The sequence below is a fragment of the Crotalus tigris genome, unplaced genomic scaffold (assembly GCF_016545835.1).
Source record: "Crotalus tigris isolate CLP2741 ecotype Arizona unplaced genomic scaffold, ASM1654583v1 scf7180000024364.846960, whole genome shotgun sequence".
Taxonomy (NCBI): Eukaryota; Metazoa; Chordata; class Lepidosauria; order Squamata; family Viperidae; genus Crotalus; species Crotalus tigris.
The window spans coordinates 576,321-584,931 of record NW_024100532.1 but is presented as its reverse complement, the minus strand read 5'-3'; positions in this window follow the sequence as shown (position 1 = coordinate 584,931).

Sequence of the window (8,611 nt, the reverse complement as noted above, 5' to 3'; positions counted from 1 at the left end):
GGCCCCACACATTGCAAAGACAAAATAAAGAAAAAGGCAGACACAGTGGAAACCACAGCCTGACATTGAAATGTTTTAGATAAATCCATGTGTGTGACTTTATCATTATTTATCCCTTCCTACTAGGTCAGCATGCTTGCCATACTATCTTTGAAATATGGTCAGTGAATAAAAACAATATGATTTATTGGACCACAGGTTCTTTTCCCTATCGCTACTCAGGGTCACTTTAGCGTGCTGTGAATTTTTTCTTATGAGAATCTTTTAACCATTTCATGCGTATTGGAGGCATTTCAAAGGTTTAGTAGTAGGTTTAGCATTGAATACAGTTTACAGTATATGTGACTTGGGGGGGGGGGAGAAACCTTCTCATGCTTTTCCTTAGCAGGACATTTGTAAATGAAATGTCTATGTGTCTGGAATTTTTCAAGCAAAGAAAAAAAGAAATAAGGAATTTCCCAGTAGCAAGGTATTTCAACAAGAGCAACTTTGAGGAAATATTTTGTTTTTCTTGTTTTCTTTTTTTACCACAGAAGGATGCAGTAGGACAACTATTTCGGCCCTCTTGCATGTCTCCATTTCCCTCATAGGTACTGAATAGCTTTGGTGCCCTCTAGTGCCTGACCAAAACCTTTCTATAGCTTTTTAGGAGTCCAGAAAGAATTGTGATTACACACTTTCTCCAAGCAAGAGGATGCCCTGCCGTTTTCACTGCTTTTGAAGCAATGCCATCTGTTTTTCACAGTCAGAAACATGAGGTGTTGAAAAACTGTCATCCAGCCATGAAATACATGTCCATAATATATGCTGCCCAGAATTGCTTCTGGTGAAATGGGTAGCTATACAAATTGGATGAATAAATAGAATCTGCTTTAAGCCAGGTCGCTGTTTTCTTTCTCGTGTCCCTGTGTGGCCAGGTCTACAGGTTATGGGTATATAATGGCTTGCTACATTTCATGGCTGACTCCTGGTTTGGGAGAAACCAGGGAGTGGCAGTGGGTTTGGCAAACTTATTTGGCTGTGCTCTAATCAGTATCAAATGGCTGGATTTAATGCATGTAAATTTTCCATAGTAGTCCAGAATGAATCCTTTTTCAGGAATGTTAAGGGAACATACCCTCCAGAGGATAGTTGCTTGAAACCTTGGAACTGTAGGTTCCAAAATGTAATAAGGCCCAGATTTCCAAAGTGAGGTCAAATTCACTCTCACTAATCTGAAAGGTCTCTGGATAACCTTTGGCTAGAAACCTTCTGTTAGTCCAGGCTACCATGCAGGGTTCATGTTATATGGAAAAATTAAAATTCGGGGTGCTATATATATCATTTTGAACACCAGACAAAGAAAATAAATCTAACTAATGATCACATATAAAATAGTAAGGAGATAAATTGATGGTTTAACAGATATCTTTCAAATATTGTTTTAAAGCCCTGTTTCAATCTTTTAAGTATATTTTTTATTGCTGTTAACTTTCCAAGAATCATATGGGGTCAACAGCACCAACTTCCATGTTCCAGATTGAAGAAATGAGATGGTAGCAAACAAACATCCTGTCCTAGACTATGATCAAATTATGTCTGGAGATAGTTATACTATTTGTACTACTGTAAAAATGGGTTTATCAGGGTATGAGAAATAAAAAGATATGAAACAAAAGTGGTTATGTTTATATGTATGTATGTGTGTGTGTGTGTGTGTGTGTGTGTGTTTGGTTTTCCTCTTGTATTATATTAGTTTGTGAGCAAAAGGAGTTATCCAACTGATTATTTGAAAAGGAAGAGCCTATTACATTGACTCATAAACTACCACCTTGGTTTTATTGCCCTTCCTGCACACACAGACTCTGTGATAGAAAAAAAAAAGAGGAAAAAAAACATATCTGTTCACTGCTGATCAGCTTTCCCCTTCGGTCTTTCAGGTGTCCAAGGTCCTCAGTTCTATCTTTCTTTCTTTAGGAAACAGAGTGAGGTCCTCAAGTGTGCTTGAGACTCACTTCAGTAACACTGACTTGGATTCATGCCTAGACTTTTGAGAAACAATCTAAAATGATGACGAGGGTCTTCTTTCTCTTCTTCCTTGTCCCTTGTGTTGAAGCAGGTGAGTAGGGCCAAAGATATAAACAACTCTTCCAATAGAATGCAGAATCAGAATTATTTCTGCTTGTTTCTTAATCAGAAAAGTTGAATTAAATATAACTCAGTATTTGAGCATATTTGGTGCAATTATAAATGTCTGAAGTAATTCCCAAGAATAACGTCTTAGGCAGATCCTCGTCTGGATACCAGAAGTAACTGCAAGCTACCTGAGATCTGGGGAGTGGGGGGGGGGACTTTCCCTGTGTCTAAATGGTGCATTTTCCAAAGTGGGATGAATGACTGTAGGTATAGAAATACTTTTTGCTATATTCTGTAGTTGTATTTTATCTCTTGATAATTCAATAATTAATTGCTTGATATAATCAAAACTTTCTACCTAGCCATAAAGGCATTTTAAAATACAGGAAAAACTAGAAGAGTTTTTGGCCAGAAAACGTGTTAGAAATTAGGGGGACTTATGGAGCTGTTGTGCACATGAATGAATAATCAGATTGACATGAAATGTCAATTATAAATTGATCTAAGCTACCAATATAATTATTAGATCAATAAACTCTGTCAGAAATAGTTCAAAAATCTCATATTCTAAATAGGTATCTTAGTTTATACAAGATTGCTATATCTATAAATCATATATTTTTGTAAAAAGAAGTCAAGTAACATCTACTCCAGAGTTTAAAATATTTTTATTCAAAGTGCAAGATGATGTTAGTAAAAAAAATGCCAACTTGTTGTATTAGCTATTTATTAACATGAAGTTACTATAAACATTTGGCAGTTGAATCTTACTTCATCAAAATAGCTAATTTAGCTTTTTTCCAAAAAATAAAATGTCTTGGTGGTAATGGCTGGATATTGTTTAAATGACCCTTAGAAACTCAGCTTTTCCCCAAAGGCCTGGCTTAAAGAACAGAACAGAACAGAACTTTATTGGCCAAGTATAATAGGATGCACAAGGAATTTGTCTCCAGTGCATAAGCTCTCAGTGCACATACAAACAACAAGTGATCATGACCATAATCATTATAAAAATACATTCATCATAAATCATAAAACATAACACTTAGTGATAGTCATAGAATACTAAATAAACAAACAACATAAATCAGACTTTGTTGTTGTTAGTTGCGAAGTCATGTCTGATCCATCACGACCCCATGGACAACGTTCCTCCAAGTCAAATTATACTAGGATATTAAATGAAATAATTGATATGAATCATAAGATACAAGCAATACAATTATAGTCAAAAGAAGGTAAGGAGATAGGTAATAGGAAAGATGAGAAGAAGAATAGTAAAACAGTCTTACTAGATAGTTTGACAGTATTGTGGAAATTAGTTGTTTAGCAGAGTGATGGTATGGGGAAAAAAACTGTCCTTGTGTCTAGTTGTTTGGGCATGCAATACCCTATAACAGTGATGATGAACCTTTTAGAGACTGAGTGCCCAAACTGAAACCCAAAACCTACTTATGTATTGTCGGGTGCTGGGTGGGCGTGGCCCATTGGATGGGCATGGCTGCGGTGATCACAGCAGATTCAGTAGGGATGGCTGGGGTGGGTGTGGCCACCTCGATGTTGCTTGTGGGGAGGGATGCCTGTGGAGCCCAGGCAGGGTTGGGGGAGATCCAGGGGGTCTCTGCGGGTGGGACAGTGGGCAGGAGGCTGCTGCCACAGGGCAAAGCAAGGCGAGGCAGGGGCCGAGGCGGCTGCTGCCTGACATTATCGGCTCCCGCACACACTGAGCACATGGGGGTCAACTGTGTCCATCAGAAGCCACAGCCTGCCGGCCCCTCGGTTTCGGCATGACGTGGCTGTTTGCCTCTGGCCGCAGCCATTTGCCACCTCGCACGTCACACCCAATGCCACTGCCATGAGGCCATGGAATAAGCCAGGTGGAGGTAAGGAACCGGTATACCAGTTTCTTACCGCCACCTGGCTTATTCCGTGGCCTCATGGCAGAGGTACTGGGCAGGAGGCGGCAAACGGCCAGTTTCGGTGTGACATAGTTGTTTGCTGCCTCACGTATTGCGCCCAATACTGCTGCAATGCGGCTCAGCTGAAAGCGGCCGTGGAACAAGTGGGACAGGTTTCCCCCTCACCTGCCCATTCAGCTACAGCTTTGATGGCTCTGTAGGCAGAGCTGTGAAGTTCTTTTCTCTGACAGAGAAGAGAACTTCTCAGCTCTGCCTACAGAGTCACCAAAGCAGCAGGTGGAGCACTGGAGGCTCGGGGAGGGAGGGCGCTGAAGTGGGCAGTCAGGCCATTGGCAAGAGCAATGTGTCTGAGCGGAAAGCGGCCTTGGGAACAAGTAGGGCAGGTAACGAAAGCAATCCTCGCTCTCCCCAGAAATTGCCTTTCTTTCCTTACCTGACTTCCAGCCCTGTGCCATTTCTCTTTCACAATCTGCAGCCGCTGCCACGTGCAAGGAAACAAAGTTTTTTTTGGGAAAAAAAGGTCAATCAATCAATTCCAACTTCGTGATCTTTGATTGACCTTCCCCCCCCCCAAAAAAAACTTCCTTTGTTTCCTTGCATGCAGTGGCGGCAGACATTCATAAACAAAAATGACCATTCCCAAATTACATTGACATGCAGGGGTCTTTTTCTTCCAGAGCTATGCTACAATGGTGGAATATTTGATGGGATCAAATGCATCTGTAATGAGGATTTATTCTATGGGCCCAAATGTGAGTTCCCTGTTCAAGAAAGCCTCAATGGCAATTTCACAACAAGTATAACTTCTACAAGTGCTCTCTCAGGAGAAACACACACCTCTCCAACACACCCCACTGGTACCAGAATCACAGCAAGTTCTTTAACAGTGCAAACCCTGGGCTCCCCAACATATAGCAGCCCCACCTTCCCCAACAGAACTGCAAGCAGAGTGTTCACAACTTCTCCTGTAGACCTCCTTTCCCCAAGAACTCTCCCTGGACAAACACAGAACTTTACAACAACACTCAGCATGGTAATAAGCAATGGGATGGTAGCCTCAGCTTTTACAACTTCTTCTTGGAGTGGAACACAGAGCCCTTCCTCACAGGGTAATACCGTCATGAATGAGCCCTCTAAAACCACACCATCCACAAGTACCCTGGCCACAAGTAGTAGTAGCAGCAGCAGCAGCAGATCTACTGTCTCCAGCGGACCAATTCCATGATTTTTTTCCAGTCCTATGATTATCAAAAATACCACAACTATCATAAGTACCACCTATACAACAAAGAGAACTAGCAGCCCTTTCACTACCAAAACTACCATTGCCAAGAGTAGTATCAGAACTACCACAAGTGGTGAGTATCAGTTTCCATTTGATCCATATGTTTGCTCATTCATATTTTAAATTTTTCAAAATTCATGACAATGTTTTCATCTGTTCCTGTGATCAGATTATGGTGACCTTTGATCTGAAGCATAGCTTGGATCTTCTAATTTTACAGGGTAGGTTGAGTATAAATGGGATTAGCCACTATTCATCCCATTTCTATCCAAAATCATACCATTGACATACTACCTTATAAGTGTGCCTGTGACCATTGCCTAATCATATGAGGTGATTTTCCTCCATATTGTCAGGTTATTTGTTGATTTCCCTATATAGTGACTGCTCCCTTGTCTTTTACTGCTGGGGATCCTGGCCAGGGTAGCTGAGAGTGATATTTCAGCAACAGTTGAAAGCCCACAAGAAGCTTCTATCTGTTCTGAGAGACTGGGAAAATGGACACTTCCTTTGGGATATTGTGCTAGGACTTTAGAATAATATGAGAATAATATGAGAACATTGAGTATTCATGATCTTTGGTTTGTGCAGATTACTCCATGCTCACAGATGAATTGTTTTCATCTTGTTTTGCCAAATTTTGGCTAAAACCTGGAAGGATGCATGGTATACAGAAGTTCCACTCAAATCTTATGGAGACATCTGTTCATGATCAACATCAATACCAATATTTCCTGTTGTTTTTAAATAAACCTCTTAACTGATCTGAGCTCATTTTTCACTTCATTGCTTGAAAAGCTGATCTGCTTTCCTATCATTCCTTTTAGCTAATATCAATTTAGAGATTTAAAAAGCAGTTACAACTGGTGTCATATGAATACATGTGAGCGCACTTTACCTGCTAGGTTGTTTATTTTTGTACATGTAATAAAGAGTAATGCTTCTGCTTAAATTGCCTTTTTATAGATTATAGTTTCCAAATCTATATGAGAACTTCTCTGTTCCAGAGCTATGCTACAATGGTGGAACCTATGATGGAATCAAGTGCCTCTGTAGTGAGGATTTATTCTATGGATCCAAGTGTGAGTTTGGCATAGATGAAATACCAGTTAATGAATGTAAGTACAGTCAGGGAGAACTTGATTGCTTTTTCCCTGATGACAGCCTAGGACAGCTTTTTCAAATTGCTTGCCTTCCAGATATCTTGGATTATCATACTAAAACAAGGAGATTACATATGGAAGAACTAAGTTTGGAAAATGTGGCTTAATAGAAGCTCCTTTATAGTGCATGTAAACCAGGAACATGTAGATAGATAGCTCTCCGTTCACAGTTCTGCCTATCTGGGAAGGGTGGTTTACAGAGATTTGCCAGCCCCAAGTTAAAATGATTAATTTGGAGCTAATATTTCACACCACCACCATCACCACCCCACCATGGCTACAGAGGCCTCATAAACAGCTGAGAAGATATCCCTATTCTGGGATGAATAAAGAAGAATGGGAAAACATTCACCTCTTACTTGTCACATTTCGGAATTCTTTTACAAGGAAGTAACTTGTTGAGGTTCATATGAATATCTCTTTCCCTCTCTTTTAGTATCTATGACCATTACAGTAGAAGCTCAGGTGAGGATTACCAACAGAGAGTACAAGAAATCTCTGGAAGACTTAAACTCTAAATATTCTCAGGAAATTCAGGCTCAGTTTAAAAAGCAGGTAAGATTTATAGGCTCAAGGAAACAGACTACATCTGATCAATGTCACTCAGAGATCATTTCAATGTAATGTTATCTTACACTCTTCTTTAACCAAGGCCAGCACCCCTAATTCATTCCAACATTGTGTCTTCTTCCCCGCCAGAAACTCTCTTCTTGGACTCTCAGCTTTCTGCAGCTGGAGAATTAGGGAAGGCATAGCACAGACCGTGTATTCAATGCTTTAGGTGGTTTGCTTCTAATTAAAGTCTCTTCCCTGGCCTAGGTTTCTTTGTTTATGAAGACTTTTTTTTCCTACTTTTTCTACATTATAGATGAAAGATATTTATGGTGCTGTCCCTGGATACCGTGGTGTGGAGATCTTGCGAATGAGGTGGGTGTCTAAAAAGAGACTAATTTAGGCTTTGGGATGATGAGCCATCAAGAGGATTTCTCTCATTTGTTCAGGTCAGCCTCGCCTGAATATGAATAGAACTTTTCTCTCATTGTGGACCCTCTTTTTTGGTTTAAGTATCTCCTCTTCCGATTTCTTTCCCCCCAATGTGGATAGATGAGGGCCTGAGCAGGGGAGGAAGCAAGCGTGGCTAGAGAATTTGAAGACTGGGCATTTTGCATGTCTGATATATACTTTCAGTCCCCATGTGTTCCAGGAAACCTCCGAGGAGGAACACCAACAATGATGACCTTGAGAGTTAAAGCAGTTAGACTTGAACTAAAGTCCAGGTTGAAATCCCCTCAGTCATGAAGCTTCCAGGGTAACTTTGGGCCTATCTGAAACTCTTATTCTAAGCTGTTTCTTAAGACAGTTGTGTGGATTAAATGGAGTGGAAAGGACTAGAAATAATAGTTCATTTTGTGTTTGATGGAGGAAAAGGGTCGGCCTATTACCGTATATTCCGGCATATAAGACGACTGGGCGTATAAGACGACCCCCAACTTTTCCAATTAAAATATAGAGTTTGGGCTATACTCGCCGTATAAGACTACCCCTCTTTCAACGCACACCAAATAAAAATTAAAAAACATCAGATTTGATTTCAATATGGTAATTTTAATTCAAATGCTTATGACATAAAGGTACTTAGCAGGAAAACTGTCACTTATAAACATAAGGCTGTTTGTCATCAAACATGTAAACATAAAACAGTGCAAGTGATTAAACTTTTCCTAATTCACTCTAAAGCTGAAAGGAAGGATAAGACAATAAACCCATGGGAGCTGCCATGCTATTTGTTTTCTAAGCTGTCAACCAAACTGGAACTGATGATGATAGGAGGAAGATAACAAACAATAGAGAGAGCAAGTGCCGGGCAAGTCCCTGGCGAGTCAGCAACGCCCATCATAACTGCAAGCTATTTTTATAGGTTTTGCTGGCATGATACTTTCCCTTTAAAAGCCTTTAAAATCATCCTGTTCATCATCTGATATCATAAAAATATCAATGACATCTTGTGATACATTTGCAAGGCAGTCATCGTATGGATCGAATTCCGTATCAGATGGTGTGGTCTCAGCTTCGGCTTCCTCTTCATCTTGCCACAAGTAGTCGTCCTCCATACCATCTAATGAATTTGA